The sequence below is a fragment of the Convolutriloba macropyga genome, chromosome 1 (assembly GCF_964194025.1).
Source record: "Convolutriloba macropyga chromosome 1, txConMacr16.3, whole genome shotgun sequence".
Taxonomy (NCBI): Eukaryota; Metazoa; Xenacoelomorpha; order Acoela; family Convolutidae; genus Convolutriloba; species Convolutriloba macropyga.
The window spans coordinates 71,643,049-71,666,387 of NC_134468.1; the positions used below are offsets into that span (position 1 = coordinate 71,643,049).

At 35.1% G+C, this 23,339-nt stretch overlaps 1 protein-coding gene across 5 annotated transcripts in view; it reads left to right on the forward strand.

The window, feature by feature from the left end:
• LOC142342243 (neuronal acetylcholine receptor subunit alpha-9-like) overlaps positions 1-23,339 on the forward strand; it is a 94,568-nt gene that overhangs the window by 20,257 nt on the left and 50,972 nt on the right. The window contains exon 1 of one of the 5 annotated variants that reach the window (XM_075393557.1): positions 3,714-4,909. The exons of 3 other annotated variants lie outside the window; for them this stretch is intronic. The gene's annotated coding sequence lies outside the window, so the exon portion shown is untranslated. Of the gene's footprint in view, positions 1-3,713; positions 4,910-23,339 lie in introns of those variants that run through there. One more of the 5 variants, XM_075393549.1, reaches the window with a different exon arrangement.

Consider the following 23,339-nt stretch of genomic DNA (forward strand, 5'->3'; position numbering starts at 1 on the left):
TGCGTTAACCGAAAGCAAGTGAATTTGCACGTGATAAAGACACCATCCGTTACAGATAATACAGCGAAACAAATAAAGTTAAAGTTAGTGTTCATTGCTGATTTTTGTTTTACTCTGAAAGACATTCATTGGCAGCAGGATAACTAGTTCCATATTGGTAGGATAGACCAGAAACAATCCATAAAATACGAGTTTTGTGATTTGGATTAGTGAATGGCAGTCGGCAGTTAACTTTGATTAGTAAGGGCAGTATGCAATTTACTGTGGGTGGGAAGAAAGAAGGCAGCCAGCAATATAATTTAGGCAGTATAAGTGCAGTCGGAAATTTACTCTGCAGATTATTAGGGGCTGTCGGCAATTTACTCTTGGCAGGGTAAAGGCGGTCGGCTGTTAACTCTGATAGTCTCGGAGTTAGTCTCTGATAGTTAACTCGGAGAGCTTATTTAATTTAATCATGCTCAGCTAAAAATCAGAATTATAAGTCAAAGGTCTTAAAAAATGACTACAAATTAAAACGTTTGGCCTGAACAGAAGTAAGGGCAGTTAAATGAATCAAAGATTTTTTTGATTCATTGGAAAAATGAACTGACACTCAATTCCGGGAAGTCGGTGTTTTCTTGTTGTTGAGCCTCAGAAACAAGTGACAAAAATATACGAGAATTAAGAGACAAAATTAATCTTTCTATATATAACTGTCGCTAATGAAATGCTAACTAGATTTGCTGAGGAATCTAACTCGATTTGACGTTTAGAGGAATTACTCCTTATCTTACGCAACGAGAAATAGTTTCGAACAAGGAATAAAATTTTGGATGGTCAGTTTTTAAGAAAAGGGGTCTTCTGGATCAATTTCTCATGCAGAAAATCATAAGGCGAGCAAAAAATTGTGCTATCGGTAGAACATGAGTATGAAAAAAACGAGAATACATAGTGTACGTGTGTCCTAAATGTTCACTTGAGGTTACACTTAAAAAATTTTTCACAGCAAATTCTGCAATTTTTTTGCAGCCTTCCGAAAGAATAACTCACTGCTGTTTTAAATGTTCTACAGAATTTCAGTTTTAATTTCAGAAAATTCGCCCACAAAACAACAGAAAGCAAAAAATAACCCTTGGTTGCAGTAATCAGAGGGAAATATTTTAGCTAACAATGTGATTAGTTCAATATGTAAAAAGTTAAATTACAGTGCCCAATTGTAAGAGCACTTAATTTTAGGCTAATAAAAATTCATTTTAATGAAAAAATGCCAGGTTTATCTTCATTGCTGACAAGCTAAGCGACAATATACAGTTGAAATGTGCGTTAGTTCATCGTTTTCATAGAGGTCTTTTAAGTTTCTTAATTCTGTTCTGTTATTACTTTGCAAGGGTGTTGTGAATTTCACTCGCAAGAGCTCTTGCATTTTCTTGCAAAATACTGTTTCGCAAATTTTATGCGTCCATTCTTCTGGTGAGACGCTGGCAAGATAACAGTATTTTTCCAACAAAAAAATCTAGTAAAAATTGAAAGAAAGATCATTGGTTTCATTTAATAGGAAGAAAATCGTTTTGTTAAGACTTTAAAGGATAACCGTCGGAATTTGACAAGGAATGTTCATGTATATTAAACGCTCTATTAGCAAAGAAGATACACAAAACGTCTAATACCACGTGCTCTTAGTTGTTCCAATCCCACTTTTAGAGGGCGGGGGGAGGAACAATATACTCGAAATGTTTTATTTTTGTTCAGGCAGTTTCGGCCGATCGATACATTCAACGTCGAGAGTTTTAGTGGTATCATTGAAAAGCTCGTCCAGCAGAGAATTCCGAATTAAAAATTTGTTTTTCAATTTTTTCCCAGGAGTTATGGAGGCTGATATTTCTTGAACATTTCACTAAATTCTGTTGTTTCTGTTCACAATTTCTGGATTTTTACTAAAAATTTAATGAAAATTTTAATGAAAAAATGAGTAAAAATTGTTTAAATTACTATTGTTAAAATTAGTTGGTTTGAGTTTTTAAGATAAAAAAGTATTTCTGAAACCTCTGATCAAGATCTTTGTCAAAAATTTTGGCTAATTTTTTTAAAAATTCAGCATTTTTTCAACAAAAAATGCACCAAGTTTGCATTTCTTTTCAATTGTCGTAACTATTAAAAAAACTGCTCTCGCAATCTTTGCAAACTCCACAGAAAATAATTTCTACCTGCGTTTCCTCAGAAGGATTTCTAGAATTAAAATTTTGCTGTTTTTTGCTAAAATAACACGATATTCAACAAAAAAGCGTCAATTATTTTTGACATTTGTTTGTCAAATTATTCACATCTATGAAACTAGGACAAAAAACGCGTTTGGACAAATCAGGGCAGCATTCGTCTGGCTGGTTTTGGGCTAATCGAGGATTTTTATAATCCAAAGATTTCTCGGATTGCTTTTAAGCGCTGTCTTTTTTGAAAACATTTTCGGTTTTTTTCTTTTATGATAATTACAGTTCTGCATTTTTCTGATCAGGACTCAGTTGTTAAGAAATCAATTTTTTGCCAGTGAAGGGATCCAAATAGCATATTTTAATATTTCAAATAAAATCCCATGTTTTTTTGCTTTAACACAGTTCCTGCGTAAAACTTTTGGTGAAATTGTTCGAGTTCCGCCTGTATTAATGGGATTTTTTGGTAGTTTGTGGTCTCATGATTTAGTCTATTTCAACATAAGCCCGACTGGTTTGATAGGGATTTATCAAATAATCAATTTATTGTGTTTCAGTTGAAATCTTAAGGCTGCTCTAATCATTAAAAAAATTTTGTTGAAAAAAAAAGATTTTTTTTTTAATTTTCTTTCTTATTTGTTAGTTTTGTTAACCAAGTTTTAGCCAAATGACAGCAAAGACGAGTCTAATTATGTTTTTTTAATTATATGTTAATCATATTTGAAGCTTTGTTTTCTATGGAACCATTTTTTTGGCTTTGAATCTCCAAGTTTTCTTGAGCTTTTTCCTTGATATTTAGATCTTTGCATAGTTTTGCGGATAATTTTTGTCCTGTCAAATTGACGAAGCGAAGGTATTAAAAGGTTAATTTCCCATTATTGATGATGCAAGTAATCTCAATGGAAAATTGCTAAGATTTTTATGAACAGATTATGGTTTCTACACACCGTTTTCTGCAAAATTTATTGGAATTGTTTTTTTTTGTTGATTTTTTTGTTGTTTTTGCAGACGTTTTGCATTTTTGCTCAAAACAAAATAGCTTCTTTTTGTGTTATAGATAAAAGTATGAAAAAATTTCTGTCCATTGCTAATGCTTTGCAACACCTATATTAGTTGTTTTCTGAAAATATGAAAAAAACACTTTTTAAATATGCCACTCTCCTTAATTTTTGTCTACCTGTTACCTAATCTTATAAGCAAAAAGTCGTTTCTGAACTCGAAATCGCCTTCTCAACAAATTTAATCAAATTAATTTTTTGGCCGTATTTGTCGTTCGTTTTTTTTTGTAGTAGAAGTTATTTTAAGGATAATTACGGACATCAATGGCTTCTTATTGAGATTTAAATGAAGCAATTCAATAATTTCAGTTAAAAGCTAATGGTTTTTCCTATTATAAAAACAATTAAAGCTTATTTTTTGATATGGTTATTTTCATCTAAATGTTACCTAGTGTTAATTAAGGGCAGATTATATATCTTGTCCAAAATTATAAGTTTCTTCTTTAGTGTCTTCAAAAGCTTTTTGGACTTTGTTATTAGGTATTTAAAAAAACATTGAATTTTGGTAGTAATTAATGCTGATTGTTTGTATTTGATTTTGTTATTTGTCTTGTCATGTAGTCTTTTTATTGGCAGGTCCGGTAAGCCCTCTAATTAGTAAATTATTGTATTTACTTAGTGGTTTGAGATCAAAGCAATTTTTTGTTCGTGCACCTTTTTTGGAACAATATGTGAGTTTTTGAGTTTTGTCTATCTGTTTCTCATTTGGTAGACAATTCAGCTAAAAGTGTGGATGAGTGGGTTCGGAACATTATGTGCAAAAGCACATCAGCGAGCTTCCTTCTTTGAATTTTTTCCTTAATAATATATAATACTATATATACTTAATGTATACTTCGACAGTTATCATTCCATGATCAGAGCCTTAAGCGTACTTGATTTTGGAACAATCCTATACTGTTTCACAATGACTAGTAGAGACGGGTGCAAATCTCTGTTCGTTATTCATGCTGCTCTTATGGAGCGAATTCATCATTGGGGTACGTAAAGCAAAAGAGGCAATAACCAGGAAACAGTCAAAGGAAGTACCCACGGTCCATAATGATCTCAATTAGCCTAAAAATAACTAAATTTTCATCAGTGGTTTGTGAACACTTTTCAGGATACTTCAGGATTTCTGTCTATTGGTTTCCATTGATATTTTTTGTTTCAAATTTGGCTCGAAAATTAGTTAACTTTTGATAATACACGACTATTCGGAGAGGAGTGCATCCCATTAAAATATGTTTATTGTTTATAGCGAATAATATTTTAGAGTAAAATAGTTAATTATATTAGATTTATCTGCTAGAGCTTCATCGGCGAATGTAATCAAAAATCTTGAAAAATTTATCTAAATGCGCTTTTGTATTTCGGCTAGAAATCATTTCAATGGAAGCGTTTGATCAATGGAAGCTTAAATGAGAAAAATCTAGTTGTTCACTCCATTCACAGCGGGATTTTTGTACATCATTACGTAATTCTTCACCATATAAGCCTTCTTTTATTACACACAGCGGTAGATTTTAATCGAAATCTTGTCATTTTTCCGTATTAATCCTCGTTTATACCTCCTTGTTCACCCCATGGTGTCTTGTTGTTATTATTAAGAATCGTTATGGGAATCTCAATTAAGTTACTGTCAAGTTTTACTTCGCGTATGAAACTTTTTTTGACCGGTGAAAGTAAGTTAGATATTCTTTGATAAATATAAACAGGTCGTTTTCTGTAGATCAATAATTCATATTACAGCATATTACAAGGTTTTCAGAATAGATTCTTTTCGATCGCTTGTTTTATAGTTTTCTGAAGAGCGCATTAAGAACAATTAACTAATGATATAAATTAGATTAGGTTCTGAATAAGCGTAGGTACGCAGTTTGAGGTTAGCGACCCGACCAGCTCTAATCAGACCGAATGAGAGGTGAAAAGACTAAAAAGCTATTCATTGAATTATCAGTTACAATTGATATAATGTTTTTTTTTTTAAAAAAAACTGAAGTTTCTCTTTAAACGTTTTCTGAGCACCTCATCGAAAATAATTATTTGATTAGTTCCTTTCAAACAAGGTTCACCTTTACCACACAACATTATATTTGCTCTCTAGTTTTTGCCTCTCAACTAAAAGTGCGCAATTTTTTTCCAAAAACAGTCTCTTCGGGGGCTAATAAATGCTTTTTTGGAAGACTGGTGATTTTCTACGGCTGAATGGTTTGATTCTGATCAAAATATCCAGTCTCTGGAAAGGGTTCTTGACAGACCATACAAGCTCTCGAAATGGTTTTGCGCTCAATATCCATAACATAGCTACCTGTGGATTATTCAAGCTCTAAACTGCTCTAATCGGACCGTGCATAATCTAAATGAAACCTTGACCAGGTAATATTGACCATATATAGGGCCCCGATTAGGCCTTGCCGAGCATTGGTACACTTCTGACAAGAGATTGCAGCGTCTGTATGCGGGCCTGTCCAGACTTTTCAGACCGTAGACTTGATGCCAGACTCTAATGCTGCGTCCCGATTTTTGTTTTTTAGTTTTGAGATCTATTAGACATAAAATTTGATAAATACTGAGTCCAATAACATAAACTCGTGCAATTTGGCTATCAGCAGTGTGGAAAAAAGAATATGCAAATACTTTCATGTACATACGAGTAACATTCAAATTTCCCTTATATGGATTATATGTTAACAATAACTAGAGGTGCGAAAAACAAGAGCGTAAGGCAAATCCACCTTCAAACGCTCTCACCCATGTATAATGATTGTATGGGAGAACCGAGGGTACGACTTACTTGGTCGTTAAAACTTCGAGGCACAGAGCTTAGTTTAAGCGATTGAACTTAGACTTAAAGAAGTGAAAGTCAAATTTTTCTCCTAAACCTTTTCTAAAATTTAGGACCAAAAAGTAGAATTTCACTTCTTTAAGTCTTAGATAATTCTTTCAAAGAAAGAAATCTAACTTTTGACATTGAAACAAACCGATATAAATAATCGAGTGCTTCACTAACGGCGACAGAGACGTTAGGTTGATTTCAATTTATGTATAATTTTGTCATAACCAGGAATAACTCTTAATTTTGTTCCTTGTTTTGCCCTTCATTTTATAATTTAACTTTTCATTTGGTTAATCTTTTGTTTACCAAAATTGGTGTTGCTTCAGCTGAATCATTTTCTGGGGCGGAAGTCGCTGTTAGCGTTTGTTCATCAAATTGTAAATTTGTTTACATTCTTGTTGATTATTCAAACTCTAAACTGCTCTAATCTGGCCGTGCACAATCTAAATGTAACCTTGACCAGGTCTTCTTGACCATATATAGGGCCCCAAATCAGACCGCGCCGAAAATTGATGCACTTATGACAAGAGAGTGCAGCGTCTGTATGCGGACCTGACCAGACTACTTTTCAGACCGTAGACTTGATGCCAGATTCTACCGCTGGGTACCGATTTTTGTTTTTTAGTTTTCAGATCTATTAAACATAAACTTTGATAAATACTGAGTCCATTAATCGAAACTCGTGCACTTTGGCTATCAGCAGTGTTGAAAAAAGAATATGCAAATACTTTCATGTACATACGAGTAACATTCAAATATCCCTTATATGGATTATATGTTAACAATAACTAGAGGTGCGAAAAAGAAGAGCGTAAGGCAAATCCACCTTCAAACGCTCTCACCCATGTATAATGATTGTATGGGAGAACCGAGGGTACGACTTGCTCGGTCGTTAAAATTTCGAGGCAGAAAGCTTAGTTGAAGTGATTGAACTTAGACTTAAAGAGGTGAAAGTCAAATTTTTTTCCTAATCCTTTTCTAAAATTTAGTACCGAAAAATAGACTTTCACTTCTTTAAGTCTTAGATCAATCTTTCAAAGAAACAAATCTAACTTTTGACATTGAAACAAACCGATATAAATAATCGAGTCCTTCGCTGTCGGCAACAAAGACGTTAGATTGATTTCAACTTTTGTATAATGTTGTCATAACCAGGTAAAATTTTTTATTTCGTTCATTGTTTTGGCCTTCCTTTTATATTTTAATTTTTCAATTGGGTAGTTTTCGTTGAGCAAAATTGGTATCTCTTCAGCTGAATTTTTTTCTGGGCGGAAATCACTGTTAACTTTTGTTCATCAAATTGTAAATTTGATTACATTCTTGTTGAATAATCATTCTCTAAACTGCTCTAATCTGACCGTGCACAATCTAAATGTAACCTTGACCAGGTCTTCTTGACCATATATAGGGCCCGATCAGACCGCGCTGAGCATTGATGCACTTCTGACAAGAGAGTGCAGCGTCTGTATGCGGACTTGACCAGACTTTTGAGACCGTAGACTTGATGCCGGATTCTACTGCTGGGCACCGATTTTTGGTTTTTAGTTTTAAGAACTATTAAACATAAACTTTGATAAATACTGAGTCCATTAACCTAAACTCATGCACTTTGGCTATCATCAGTGTTGAAAAAAGAATATGCAAATACTTTCATGTACATACGAGTAACATTCACATATCCCTTATATGTATTATATATTATCAATTACTCAGAGGTGGGAAAAACCAAAGCGTAAGGCAAATCCACCTTCAAACGCCCTCACCCATGTATAATGATTGTATGAGAGAACCGAGGGTACGACTTGCTCGGTCGTTAAAACTTCGAGGCAGAGAGCTTAGTTGAAGCAATTTAACTTAGACTTAATGAGGTGAAAGTCAAAATTTTTTTTCCTAATCCTTTTCCAAAATTTAATACCGAAAAATAGACTTTCAATTCTGTAAGTCTTAGATCAATATTTCAAAGAAAAAAATCTAACTTTTGACATCGAAGCAAACCGATATAAATAATCGAGTGCTTCGCTATCGGCGACAAAGGCGTTAGATTGATTTCAACTTGTGTATAATTTTGTTATAACCAGGTAAAATTTTTTATTTCGTTCATTGTTTTGCCCTTCCTTTTATATTTCAATTTTTAAATTGGGTAGTTTTCGTTCACCAAAATTTTTATCTCATCAGCTGAATTTTTTTCTGGGCTGAAATCACTGCTAACTTTTGCTCATCAAATTGTAAATTTGATTACATTCTTGTTGAATAATCAAACTCTAAACTGCTCTAATCTGACCGTGCACAATCTAAATGTAACCTTGACCAGGTCTTCTTGACCATATATAGGGTCCGATCAGGCCACGCTGAGCATTGATGCACTTCTGACATTAGAGTGCAGCGTCTGTATGCGGACCTGACCAGACTTTTCAGACCGTAGACTTGATGCCAGATTCTACTGCTGGGCACCGATTTTTGTTTTTTAGTTTTAAGATCTATTAAACATAAACTTTGATAAATACTGAGTCCATTAACCTAAACTCGTGCACTTTGGCTACCATCAGTGTTGAAAAAAGAATATGCAAATACTTTCATGTAGATACGAGTAACATTTACATTTCCCTTATATGTATTATATGTTAACAATTACTCAGAGGTGGGAAAAACCGAAGCGTAAGGCAAATCCACCTTCAAACGCCCTCACCCATGTATAATGATTGTATGGGAGAACCGAGGGTACGACTTGCTCGGTCGTTAAAATTTCGAGGCAGAGAGTTTAGTTGAAGCAATTGAACTTAGACTTAAAGAGGTGAAAGTCAAATTTTTTTCCTAATCCTTTCCCAAAATTTAGTACCGAAAAATAGACTTTCAATTTTTAAGTCTTAGATCAATCTTTCAAAGAAAGAAATCTAACTTTTGAAATTGAAGCAAACCGATATAAATAATCGATTGCTTCGCTATCGGCGACAAAGGCGTTAGATTGATTTCAACTTGTGTATAATTTTGTCATAACCAGGTAAATTTTTTTATTTCGTTCATTGTTTTGCCCTTCCTTTTATATTTTAATTTTTCAATTGGGTAGTTTTCGTTGACCAAAATTGGTATCTCTTCAGCTGAATCTTTTTCTGGGCGGGAATCACTGTTATTTTTTGTTCATCAAATTGTAAATTTGTTTACATTCTTGTTGATTATTCAAACTCTAAACTGCTCTAATCTGGCCGTGCACAATCTAAATGTAACCTTGACCAGGTCTTCTTGACCATATATAGGGTCCGATCAGGCCACGCTGAGCATTGATGCACTTCTGACAATAGAGTGCAGCGTCTGTATGCGGACCTGACCAGACTTTTCAGACCGTAGACTTGATGCCAGATTCTACTGCTGGGCACCGATTTTTGTTTTTAGTTTTAAGATCTATTAAACATAAACTTTGATAAATACTGAGTCCATTAACCTAAACTCGTGCACTTTGGCTACCATCAGTGTTGAAAAAAGAATATGCAAATACTTTCATGTACATACGAGTAACATTTACATTTCCCTTATATGTATTATATGTTAACAATTACTCAGAGGTGGGAAAAACCGAAGCGTAAGGCAAATCCACCTTCAAACGCCCTCACCCATGTATAATGATTGTATGGGAGAACCGAGGGCACGACTTGCTCGGTCGTTAAAATTTCGAGGCAGAGAGTTTAGTTGAAGCAATTGAACTTAGACTTAAAGAGCTGAAAGTCCAATTTTTTTCCTAATCCTTTCCCAAAATTTAGTACCGAAAAATAGACTTTCAATTTTTAAGTCTTAGATCAATCTTTCAAAGAAAGAAACCCAACTTTTGAAATTGAAGCAAACCGATATAAATAATCGATTGCTTCGCTATCGGCGACAAAGGCGTTAGATTGATTTCAACTTGTGTATAATTTTGTCATAACCAGGTAAATTTTTTTATTTCGTTCATTGTTTTGCCCTTCCTTTTATATTTTAATTTTTCAATTGGGTAGTTTTCGTTGACCAAAATTGGTATCTCTTCAGCTGAATCTTTTTCTGGGCGGGAATCACTGTTATTTTTTGTTCAGCAAATTGTAAATTTGATTACATTCTTGTTGAATAATCATACTCTAAACTGCTCTAATCTGACCGTGCATAATCTAAATGTAACCTTGACCAGGTCTTCTTGACCCTATATAGGGCCCGATCAGACCGCGCTGAGCATTGATGCACTTCTGACAAGAGAGTGCAGCGTCTGTATGCGGACTTGACCAGACTTTTGAGACCGTAGACTTGATGCCGGATTCTACTGCTGGGCACCGATTTTTGTTTTTTAGTTTTAAGAACTATTAAACATAAACTTTGATAAATACTGAGTCCATTAACCTAAACTCGTGCACTTTGGCTATCATCAGTGTTGAAAAAAGAATATGCAAATACTTTCATGTACATACGAGTAACATTCACATATCCCTTATATGTATTATATATTATCAATTACTCAGAGGTGGGAAAAACCAAAGCGTAAGGCAAATCCACCTTCAAACGCCCTCACCCATGTATAATGATTGTATGGGAAAACCGAGGGTACGACTTGCTCGGTCGTTAAAACTTCGAGGCAGAGAGCTTAGTTGAAGCGATTGAACTTAGACTTAAAGAGGTGAAAGTCAAATTTTTCTCCTAAACCTTTTCTAAAATTTAGGACCAAAAAGTAGACTTTCACTTCTTTAAGTCTTAGATAATTCTTTCAAAGAAAGAAATCTAACTTTTGACATTGAAACAAACCGATATAAATAATCGAGTGCTTCACTAACGGCGACAGAGACGTTAGGTTGATTTCAATTTATGTATAATTTTGTCATAACCAGGAATAACTTTTAATTTTGTTCCTTGTTTTGCCCTTCATTTTATAATTTAACTTTTCATTTGGGTAATTTTTTGTTTACCAAAATTGGTGTTGCTTCAGCTGAATCATTTTCTGGGGCGGAAGTCGTTGTTAGCGTTTGTTCATCAAATTGTAAATTTGTTTACATTCTTGTTGATTATTCAAACTCTAAACTGCTCTAATCTGGCCGTGCACAATCTAAATGTAACCTTGACCAGGTCTTCTTGACCATATATAGGGCCCCGATCAGACCGCACCGAAAATTGATGCACTTATGACAAGAGAGTGCAGCGTCTGTATGCGGACCTGACCAGACTACTTTTCAGACCGTAGACTTGATGCCAGATTCTACCGCTGGGTACCGATTTTTGTTTTTTAGTTTTCAGATCTATTAAACATAAACTTTGATAAATACTGAGTCCATTAATCGAAACTCGTGCACTTTGGCTATCAGCAGTGTTGAAAAAAGAATATGCAAATTCTTTCATGTACATACGAGTAACATTCACATATCCCTTATATGTATTATATATTATCAATTACTCAGAGGTGGGAAAAACCAAAGCGTAAGGCAAATCCACCTTCAAACGCTCTCACCCATGTATAATGATTGTATGGGAGAACCGAGGGTACGACTTGCTCGGTCGTTAAAATTTCGAGGCAGAGAGCTTAGTTGAAGTGATTGAAATTAGACATAAAGAGATGAAAGTCAAATTTTTTTTCCTAATCCTTTTCTAATATTTAATACCGAAAAATAGACTTTCAATTCTGTAAGTCTTAGATCAATATTTCAAAGAAAAAAATCTAACTTTTGACATCGAAGCAAACCGATATAAATAATCGAGTGCTTCGCTATCGGCGACAAAGGCGTTAGATTGATTTCAACTTGTGTATAATTTTGTCATAATCAGGTAAAATTTTTTATTTCGTTCATTGTTTTGCCCTTCCTTTCATATTTCAATTTTTCAATTGGGTAGTTTTCGTTCACCAAAATTTTTATCTCATCAGCTGAATTTTTTTCTGGGCTGAAATCACTGCTAACTTTTGCTCATCAATTTGTAATATTGTTTACATTCGTGTTGATTAATCAAAGTCTAAACTGCTCTAAACGGCACATTCACAATCTAAATGTAACCTTGACCAGGTCTTCCTAATCATATATAGGGCCCCGATCAATCCGCAGCGGGCATTGATGCACTTCTGACAAGAGAGTGCATCGTCTGTGTGCGGACCTGACCAGACTTTTCAGACCGTAGACTTGATGCCAGACTCTAATGCTGAGTACCAATTTTTCTTTTTTAGTTATAAGATCTAGCAGACATACACTTTGATAAATACTGAGTCCATTATTCTAAACTCGTGCAAATTGGCTATCAGCAGTATTGAGAAAAAGAATATACAAAAACTTTCGTGTACATACGAGTAACATTCACATTTCCCTTATATGGATTATATGTTAACGCTTTGGTTTTGCAGAGGTGGGCAAAGCCAAAGCGTAATGCAAATCCGCCTTCAAACGCTCTCACCAAAGTATTTTAATTGTATGGGAGAACCCAAGGTACGATTTTCTAATCCGTTAAAACTTCGAGGCCAGAGCTCTGTTTAAGCGATTGACTTAGACTTAAATAGGTGACAGTCGAATTTTTTTCCTAAACGCTTCCTAAAATTTAGGCCCGAAAAATAAAATTTCACTTCTTTAGGTCTTAGATCAATATTTCAAAGTAAGGAATTCAACATTTTACATTGAAACAAACCGATACAAACAATCCACGGCTTCGCTATCGTCAACAGAGACGTTAGATTGATTTCAATTTGTGTATAGTTTTGTCATAACCAGGTAAAATTTTTTATTTCGTTCATTGTTTTGCCCTTCATTTTAAAATTTGGTTTATCAATTGGGTAGTTTTCGTTGACCAAAATTGGTATCTCTTCTGCTGAATCTTTTTCTGTGCCGGAAATCACTGTTTACTTTTGTTCATCAATTTTTAAATTTGTTTACATTCTTGTTAATATTCTGCTGTGAAATGTTTTTAGTTCGTTCCTGCTTTTTTTGTTTTAATTTCATTTATCTAATTTTGGATTCAAATTTCAGTTGATCTAAATCACGTTCAAATCCGCAAGGCAAATCTCAGCTAAAGCTTAGACAGATAATTAATTGCAAATTGCTAAACAATTCACAACCAACTTGTTGGTAGTGGATTTCGCTCCGCAAAATCAACTCAAAATCTGTATTAAACCGAAATTAAATTTCGGAAAAAAATACGCAATTTCACCCCGAGAATTCAGCTAACAAATGCTATTACAAAAAATTGGAACTCGCGTTGCGAAACCACCATATACAGCAATTCACTGACTGGTGAGAATACGGCGCAGAGAGGCATCACGATAAATGTCTCTCTCAATCGATCCCTTTTGGGAAGGCCCTTCTTCGGAGCCCCCAATCGGATAAGAAAAGTGGAGAATTCAATCTAAGCTCGCCATTTTTGCACGAAAAATTAGTGTGATCGACACACTACTAGGTGAAAAGCCAAAACAAATAACTCTAACTAAAGAACTCTTTTATGAAGAACCAATAGCGAACCGTACAGAACAATTGGAACAAAAGAGCCAAATCCACATTAGTCAAATGCAATTTCAGCGGGAGACAAAAGGCCAAAAAGTGATTGAGGCTGAAATTTTGTGCGGCAAACGATCGTGGATGACGTTTGATCAAGAATGTGTTCCATTCCATGCTTAAGTATGGGAATAGAAGGCAGACAAATACTGACACAAAAATTTCCATGCAAGAAAACATGCGGTGTATCAACTAGACGATTATGGGTAATGCTGGAACACGCTTTCATTCGTCCTCGAAACGTAATTTTCGGCAGGTCTTCTTGACCATATATAGGGCCCCGATCAATCCGCGGCGAGCATTAATGCACTTCTGACAAGAGAGTGCAGCGTCTGTTTGCGGACCTGACCAGACTTTTCAGACCGTAGACTTGATGCCAGACTCTAATGTTGAGTACAGATTTTTGTTTTTTAGTTTTAAGATCTATTAGACATACACTTTGATAAATACTGAGTCCATTTTTCTAAACTCGTGCAAATTGGCTATCAGCATTATTGAGAAAAAGAATTTACAACAATTTTAGTGTACATTCGAGTAACATTCACATTTCCCTTATATGGATTATATGTTAACAATTACGCAGAGGTGGGCAAAACCAAAACGTAAGGCCAGTCCACCTTCAAACGCTCTCAACCAAGTATTTTAATTGTATGGGAGAACCCGGGGTACGATTTCCTAGTTCGTTAAAACTTCAAGGCACAGAGCTTAGTTTAAGCAATTGAACTTAGACTTAAAGAGGTGAAAGTCAAATTCTTTTCCTAAACGTTTCCTAAAGTTTAGGACTGAAAAATAAACTTTCACTTCTTTAGGTCTTAGATCAATATTTCAGAGTAAGGAATTCAACATTTTACATTGAAACAAACCGATACAAACAATCGAGTGCTTCGCTATCGTCAACAGAGACGTTAGATTGATTTCAACTTGTGTATACTTTTGTCATAACCAAGGTAAAATTTTTTATTTCGTTCATTGTTTTGCCCTTCCTTTTATATTTTATTTTTTTTTGAATTGGGTAGTTTTCGTTGACCAAAATTGGTATCTCTTCTGCTGAATTTTTTTATGTATCGGAAATCACTGTTTACTTTTGTTCATCCATTTTTAAATTTGTTTACATTCTTGTTAATATTCTGTTGTGAAATGTTTTTAGTTCTTTCCTTCTTTTTTTTTGTATTAGTTTCATTTCTCTAATTTTGGATTCAAATTTCAGTTGATCTAATTCACATTCAAATCCTCAAAGCAAATCTCAGCCAAAGCTTAGACAGATAATTTATTGCAAATTGCTAAACAATTCACAACTAACTTGTTGGTAGTGGATTTCGCTCTGCAAAATTAACTCAAAATCTGTATGAAACCGAAATTAAATTCCGGAAAAAAATACGCAATTTCACCCCGAGAAATCAGCTAACAAATGCTATTACAGAAAAAATGGAACTCGCATTGAGAAACTACCATATAAAGCAATTGACTGACTGGTGAGAATACGGCGCAGAGAGGCATCACGATAAATGTCTCTCTCAATCGATCTCTTTTGGGAAGGCCCTTTTTCGGAGCCACCAATCGGATAAGAAAAGTGGAGAATTCAATCTAAGCTCGCCATTTTTGCACGAAAAATCAGTGTGATCGACACACTACTAGGTGAAAATTCAAAACAAGTAACTCTAACTAAAGAACTCTTTTATGAAGAACCAATAGCGAACCGTACAGAACAATTGGAACAAAACAGCCAAATCCACATCAGTCAAATGCAATTTCAGCGGGAGACAAAAGGTCAAAAAGTGATTGATGCTGGAATTTTGTGCGGCAAACGATCGTGGATGACGTTTGATCAAGAATGTGTTCCATTCTATGCTTAAGTATGGGAACAGAAGGCAGAAAAAAACTGACACAAAAATTTCCATGCAAGAAAATATGCGTTTTATCAACTAGACAATTATGGGTATTGCTGGAACACGCTTTCATTCGTCCTCGAAACGTAATTTTCAGCAGGTCTTCTTGACCAAATATAGGGCCCCGATCAATCCGCGGCGAGCATTGATGCACTACTGACAAGAGAGTGCAGTGTCTGTATGCGGACCTGACCAGACTTTTCAGACCGTAGATTTGATGCCAGACTCTAATGTTGAGTACAGATTTTTGTTTTTTAGTTTTAAGATCTATTAGTCATACAATTTGATAAATACTGAGTCCATTTTTCTAAACTCGTGCAAATTGGCTATCAGCAGTATTGAGAAAAAGAAAATACAAAAACTTTCGTGTACATAGGAGTAACATTCACATTTCCTTTATATGGATTATATTTTAACAATTACGCAGAGGTTGGCAAAACCAAAACGTAAGGCAGGTCCGCCTGCAAACGCTCTCAAACAAGTATTTTAATTGTATGGGAGAACCCCGGGTACGATTTCCTAGTTCGTTAACACTTCAAGGCACAGAGCTTAGTTTAAGCGATTGAACTTAGACTTAAAGAGGTGAAAGTCAAATTCTTTTCCTAAACGTTTCCTAAAGTTTAGGACTGAAAAATAAACTTTCACTTCTTTAGGTCTTAGATCAATATTTCAAAGTAAGGAAGTCAACTTTTTGCATTGAAACAAACCGATATAAATAATCAAGTGCTTCGCTATTGGCAACATAGAAGTTAGTTTCATTTCAAATTTTGTATAATTTTGTCATAACCAGGTAAAGTTTTTTATTTCGTTGATTGTTTTGCCTTTCATTTTTTATTTTAATTTTTTTGTTTGGGTAGTTTTTCGTTGACCAAAATTAGTATATCTTCAGCTGAATCATTTTCTGTACCGGAAATCACTGTTTACGTTTGTTCATCATTTTTTAATTTTGTTTACATTCTTGTTAATATTCTGTTGAGAAATGTTTTTACTTCGTTACTTCTTTTTTTTGTATTAATTTCATTTCTCTAATTTTGGATTCTAATTTCAGTTGATCTAAATCACGTTCAAATCCGCAAGGCAAATCCCAGCTAAAGCTTAGACAGATAATTAATTGCAAATTGCTAAACAATTCACAACTAACTTAATGGTAGTGGATTTCCCTCCGCAAAATCAACTCAAAATCTGTATTAAACCGAAATTAATTTTCGGAAAAAATACGCAATTTCACCCCGAGAAATCAGCTAACAAACGCTATTACTCAAAATTGGAAATCGCGTTGCGAAACCATCATATACAGCAATTGCCTGACTGGTGAGAATGCGGTGCAGAGAGGCATCACGATAATTGTCTCTCTCAATCGATCCTTTTTGGGAAGGCCCTTCTTCGGAGCCCCCAATCCGATAAAAAATAGAAGAATTCAATCTAAGCTCGCCATTTTTGCACGAAAAATCAGTGCGATCGACACACTACTAGGTGAAAAGCCAAAACAAGTAACTCTAACAAAAGAACTCTTTTATGAAGAACCAATAGCGAACCGTACAGAACAATCGAAACAAAACAGCCAAATCCACATTAGTCAAATGCAATTTCAACGGGAGACAAAAGCTCAAAACGTGATTGAGGCTGGAATTTCGTGCGGCAAACGATTGTGGATGACGTTTGATCAAGAATGTGTTCCATTCCATGCTTAAGTATGGGAATAGAAGGCAGACAAATACTGACACAAAAATTTCCATGCAAGAATATATGCGGTTTATCAACTAGACGGTTATGGGTAATGCTGGAACACGCTTTCATTCGTCCTCGAAACATAATTTTCGGCAGGTACCTTTTGTCTTCAAGAAAACAGAAAAAAAGAAAAACCATGGAACATTTCTATACCATCTTGAACGTATTGACCAGAAATTGCAGGTCTGCGCCCCATTGTTACAGCCAGGTTACCCGGTGTGTTTACATTACTGATATGTTCAACACCGACAAACAATGAGAACTACTACGCGATCCACTAGCACTCGAAAGACATCTGAGTGTAGCAATCAATGTGGAGATGGGTCACCCAAGTTCACGACAAACTGCAGCAAACAATTTCAACCATTGCAACAAGTAAACAAAGTTGAGTTAACAATATTAGCGATTTTGATGCGCAAACACAATCCCAAACCAACGTGGACGAAATAACAACAATAGTGGAGGCAGAGATAACGACAGAGATAACGATAAATGCAGCGATTGTGGTCAAAATTGCAATTCTACACATAGAGAAAATTGCCAAGCAATTGGCTTATGTCGAAATCTTTTTAATGATTTTTGAAATAACGCCAGCAGTGGACCAGTAAATAAGGATGAAACTGAAAATGAAACCGAAAACACAGTAAATAACGTTGAAAATTGCAATGAAACGTACACATGGAGCTACAATTCGTCTGATGATAATTATGTTGCAATAACTTCTCATGAACTCCTGAACAAAATATGGACTTAAACATGGACTACCATGGACTTAACCATCGGAATTATGGACAACCATGGACTTAACCATCGGAAATACTGACTGCTCGCTACAGAGAGTTTCTGGCAGCGCTTAGTAAAATTAAACTTGACATTAGAAAAACAGATTATGTACGATTGCGTAATGGCAAAAAGATTCAAGAAAAAGATTGGCATATTAGGAATTCTTGAAACGAAATATTTGAAACGCTCGGATGCTTGAAAACTCCAGTTAGTCAGAACCATTAGACTATCGAAATTATTGTTGTTGCAGATGGTCATCATCCAATTCTAGGAAGAGATCTTTTTTATATACTTGGAACTTGCATCACACAACAACCGTTAACAGAAAATAGGGTAAACTGTAGTCAACGCAAACGCCCAGTTAAAAAATAAAAGCTGAAGTTTCCGGGACTAACAACTTACATCGAAAAACCGAAAAACCATACTGTGAAATTGAAATATATTCAGAACGTTAGTGCACGCTATCAAAAAAGGCGAAAAGTTCCGATTCATCTCCAACTAAAAGTCAAAATTGAACTCACAAATTTGTTAAAAAAAGGATATATAAAAAACTTTCAAAGTTGTTCGAACCAAAACTTCGTATCTCCAATCGTCATCACAGCTAAGGAGGACCAATCAAAAACACTAGTCCCTGATTCAAACGTCATGAATAAATCCATCCACAACAATAAGAACAAAATGCCCAACATTGGATCTCTATTACAAAAAATGTCCCAAAAAGTTAGCTCTAGCGCTCCAAATGACATGGTTTATTTTACAACAATTCATTTGCAATACGCCTACAATCATTTTAATTTACTCCTTGATAGGACCGGTCATAGCAATTTCAATTTTGTAAGCTCTGATTTGACAGGCACATACTGCTTTAAAACGGGATTGTATAGATCAACTGATTTGACCGCAGAAATCCAGAAACCCATTGACTATACATTAATAGGACTGCATAATACGTTCTATCACTTCGACAACCTATTTATAGTAACACAACACCAAACCAACGTGGACGAAACAACAACAATAGTGGAGGCAATAACTTCAACAACGACAGAGATAACGATAAATGCAGGGATTGTGGTCAAAAGTGCAATTCTACACATAAAAAAATTGCCAAGCAATTGGCTTATGTCGAAAACTTTTTAATGATTTTTTAAATAACGCCAGCAATGGACCAGTAAATAAGGTTGAAACTGAAAATGAAACCAAAAACACAGTAAATAACATTGAAAATTACCATGAAACGTACACATGAAACTACAATTCGTCTGATGATAATTATGTTGCAATGATTTCTCACGAACTCTTGAACAAAATCTGGACTTAACCAGGGGCTACCATGGACTTAACTATCGGAAATATGGACAAACATGGACTTATCTATCGGAAATATTGATTGCTCGCTACAAAGAGTTTCTGGCAGCGCTTAATAAAATTAAACTTGAAATTAGAAAAACAGATCATGTACGAATGTGTAATGGCAAAATGATTCGAGAAAAAGATTGGCATATTAGGAATTTTGAAACGAAATATTTGAAACGCTCGGATGCTTGAAAACTCCAGTTAGTCAGAACCATTAGACTATCGAAATTATTGTTGTTGCAGATGGTCATCATCCAATTCTAGGAAGAGATCTTTTTTATATACTTGGAACTTGCACCACACAACAACCGCTAACAGAAAATAGGGTAAACTGTAGCCAACGACCAACGCCCAATTAAAAAATAATAGCTGAAGAGTTTCCGGGACTAACATCTTACATCGGAAAACTGAAAAACCACTCTGGGAAATTGAAAGATCTTAAGAACTTTAGTGCACATCATCAAAAAAGGCGAAAAGTTCCGATTCGTCTCCAATTGAAAGTCAAAATTGAACCCACAATTTGTTAAAAGAAGGACATATAAAAAACATTCAAAGTTGTTCGAACCAAAATTCCGTATCTTCAATCGTCATCACCGCTAAAGAGGACCAATCAAAAACACTAGTCCTTGATTCAAAAGTCATGAATAAATCAATTCACAACAATAAGAACAAAATGCCCAACATTGGCTCTCTATTACAAACTATGTCCCAAAAAATTAGCTCTAGCGCTCCAAATGACCTGGTTTATTTTACAACAAGTCTTCTGCAATACGCCTACAATCATCTTAATTTACTCCTTAATAGGGCCCGTCATAGCAACTTCAATTTTGTAAGCTTTGATTTGACTGGCACATACTGCTTTAAAACGGGATTTTATAGACCGCAGAAACTCAGAAAAGCATTGAATTTACATTAATAGGACTGCATAATACGTTCTATCACTTCGATGACCTACTTATAGTAACACAACACCAAACCAACGTGGACGAAATAACAACAATAGTGGAGGCAAAAACTTCAACAACGACAGAGATAACGATAAATGCAGCAATTCTGGTCAAAATTGCAATTCTACACATAGAGAAAAATGCCAAGCAATTGGCTTATGTCGAAAACTTTTTAATGATTTTTGAAATAACTCCAGCAATGGACCAGTAAATAAGGTTGAAACTGAAAATGAAACCAAAAACACAGTAAATAACATTGAAAATTGCGATGAAACGTACACATGGAACTACAATTCGTCTGATGATAATTATGTTGCAATGATTTCTCACGAACTCTTGTACAAAATATGGACTCAAACATGGACTACCATGGACTTAACCATCGAAAATTTGGACAACCATGGACTTAACCATCGGAAATACTGATTGCTCGCTACAGAGAGTTTCTGGCAGCGCTTAATAAAATTAAACTTGACATTAGGAAAACAGATCATGTACGAATGTGTAATGGCAAAATGATTCGAGAAAAAAATTAGCATATTAAGAATTCTTAAAACGAAATATTTGAAACGCTCGGATGCTTGAAAACTCCAGTCAGTCGGAACCATTAGACTATCGAAATTGTTGTTGTTGCAGATGGTCATCGTCCAATTCAAGGAAGAGATATTTTTTATATACTTGGAACTTGCATCACACAACAACCGCTAACAGAAAGTAGGGTAAACTGTAGTCAACGACAAACGCCCAGTTAAAATATAAAAGCTGAAGAGTTTCCGGGAATAACAACTTACATCGAAAAATCGAAAAACCATACTGTGAAATTGAAAAATCTTCAGAACTTTAGTGCACGCCATCTAAAAATGCGAAAAGTTCCGATTCGTCTCCAAATAGAAGTCAAAATTGAACCAACAAACTGTTAAAAGAAAGACATATAAAAAACTTTCAAAGTTGTTCGAACCAAAACTTCGTATATCCAATCGTCCTCACAGCTAAGAAGGAGCAATCAAAAAAACTAGTCCTTGATTCAAAAGTCATATATAAATCAATCCACAACAATAAGAACAAAATGCCCAACATTGGCTCTCTATTACAAACAATTTCCCAAATACTTAGCTCTAGCGCTCCAAATGACAAGGCTTATTTTACAACAATTCATCTGCAATACGCCAACAATCAACTTAATTTACTCTTTGATATCGCCCGCCATAGCAACTTGATTTTTGTAAGCTTTGGTTTGACAAGCACATACAGTTTTAAAACGGGATTTTAAAGATTAACTGAACTGACCGCAGAAACTCAGAAAGCCATTGATTATACAATAACAGGACTGCATAATACGTTGTATCCCTTCGACGACGTACTTATAGTAAGCAGATGCACAATTGACAATCATGTGATTATAGTCAGAAAGAGCCTTCAAAAAATTGATGAAGAAAATTTGCGAAATAACTTGGGAAACTGTCATTTTGCTAAACAAGGAACTGAATGGTTGCACCACAGAGACACTTAAACGGGCATGACATTACTGCATAAAAAGTAGCGGCATTTTAAGCATTAAAACTACCTGGAAATCTCAAAAAAACTGAGTCTATTACAAGTCTGCCAACTACTAAAAACCCACTTAAAAACATTAAATTTTATTGGACTGAAAATCATGGTGAATATTTTTAAAAAATTGCAAATGCCACTGAAACCGACATTTGAATCCGATTTTAGAAACCGGTTTCAATTGTGATGCATCACGCCAAGGTCTGGGAGCAGCATTAGAGCAGCGAAAACATGAAGGTTGCAAACTATAGCATTCGCGTCGCTATATCTAAATAAACTAAAGAACGCTATAGTATTAACGAACTAGAAGTGTTGAGAGCTTTTTGGGTAAAAGAACACTTTAAACACCAACTTTATGGTAGACACTTTATATTTGTTACAGATCATAGAGCATCAAATGAACTGTGTATGAACACAGGTCAAATAAGTCTTGTAACAGCAGATTAACACGCTGGAATGATAGACTGTCACCCTTTGATTTCACAGTAGATCCCCTACCGGGCTCAAAAATGGGTTGATGGATCATAATTCTTGTAAACAGCAACAAGATATTGCTAAAATTTTAACCTACAATGAACAGATTTTTGTATCCAAGTTAGTTGCAACCAAATGCGATGCCAAACGCTTTCTACTTTCCTCAAATAATTACACTTATTTTGCACCGCAAAATCAGCAAAAAGTGATACAAATATAAACAATTCGATTTATGCCGGAATTAGCAATGAAATTGCGGCGCGAAATGAGGTAGCAAACAATACTATTTCAAATAAGGCCTATAGTTTTCCAGAATTTTTAGTTTCTATCCATTTTTAAAAAAATCAGCAGACACCAAATAGAGAATAGCTTTTTTCAATTTCACTCCTCTAAATCAACTGAACATAGTTTCTCCTAAACTCACATAAATGGTCAATCCCTTTATCTCTGTTCTAATCGTGTCAAAATCAGAAAACAAAACTTTCAACACAATCAAGGCAAATACAAACAGCAAAGTGCAATTCCCAGACGAAGCCGGCCCGTCAACCCGCAATTCTCAGCAAACACAAGAAACGAATACTAGCAGCGCAACTGTCACACCATCAACCCCTGATCTGCTGAACTACGCATTTAGCATCGCTCTGTCGAAAAACTTCACCCAAACCCTCCTGGCCAGCCTCACTTCCAAAAATGCAGTGTTGAACGAGATTCACGACTGCATCCTTACACGGAATGAAGAGCGAAGCAAAATGATCTCGCCCTACATTAATAGTTTCTGGAATGACTAACATATAAAGTCAGAATGTGTCTGCGTAGACAATCGGATAGCCTTCCCAAACTTGATCAAGTAGGCTTTTGCAGAAACAATTCGCGTCACACACCCTGAGAGCTGAGACTTGACGGACATGGCGGTACATGCATTGCGACATGGTCAGCAAATCTGCGAGGTGTAATCACTGCACAAAAAAAGGTGAATCCGAAAATGCTATAGTATCTTCATTCAACTAGGCACTTTATCAAAAATCTGTAAGGTACCTAATGAAGGAATTCAAATAGATTTTGAAGGACCAATATTAGACGAAAGGCTCA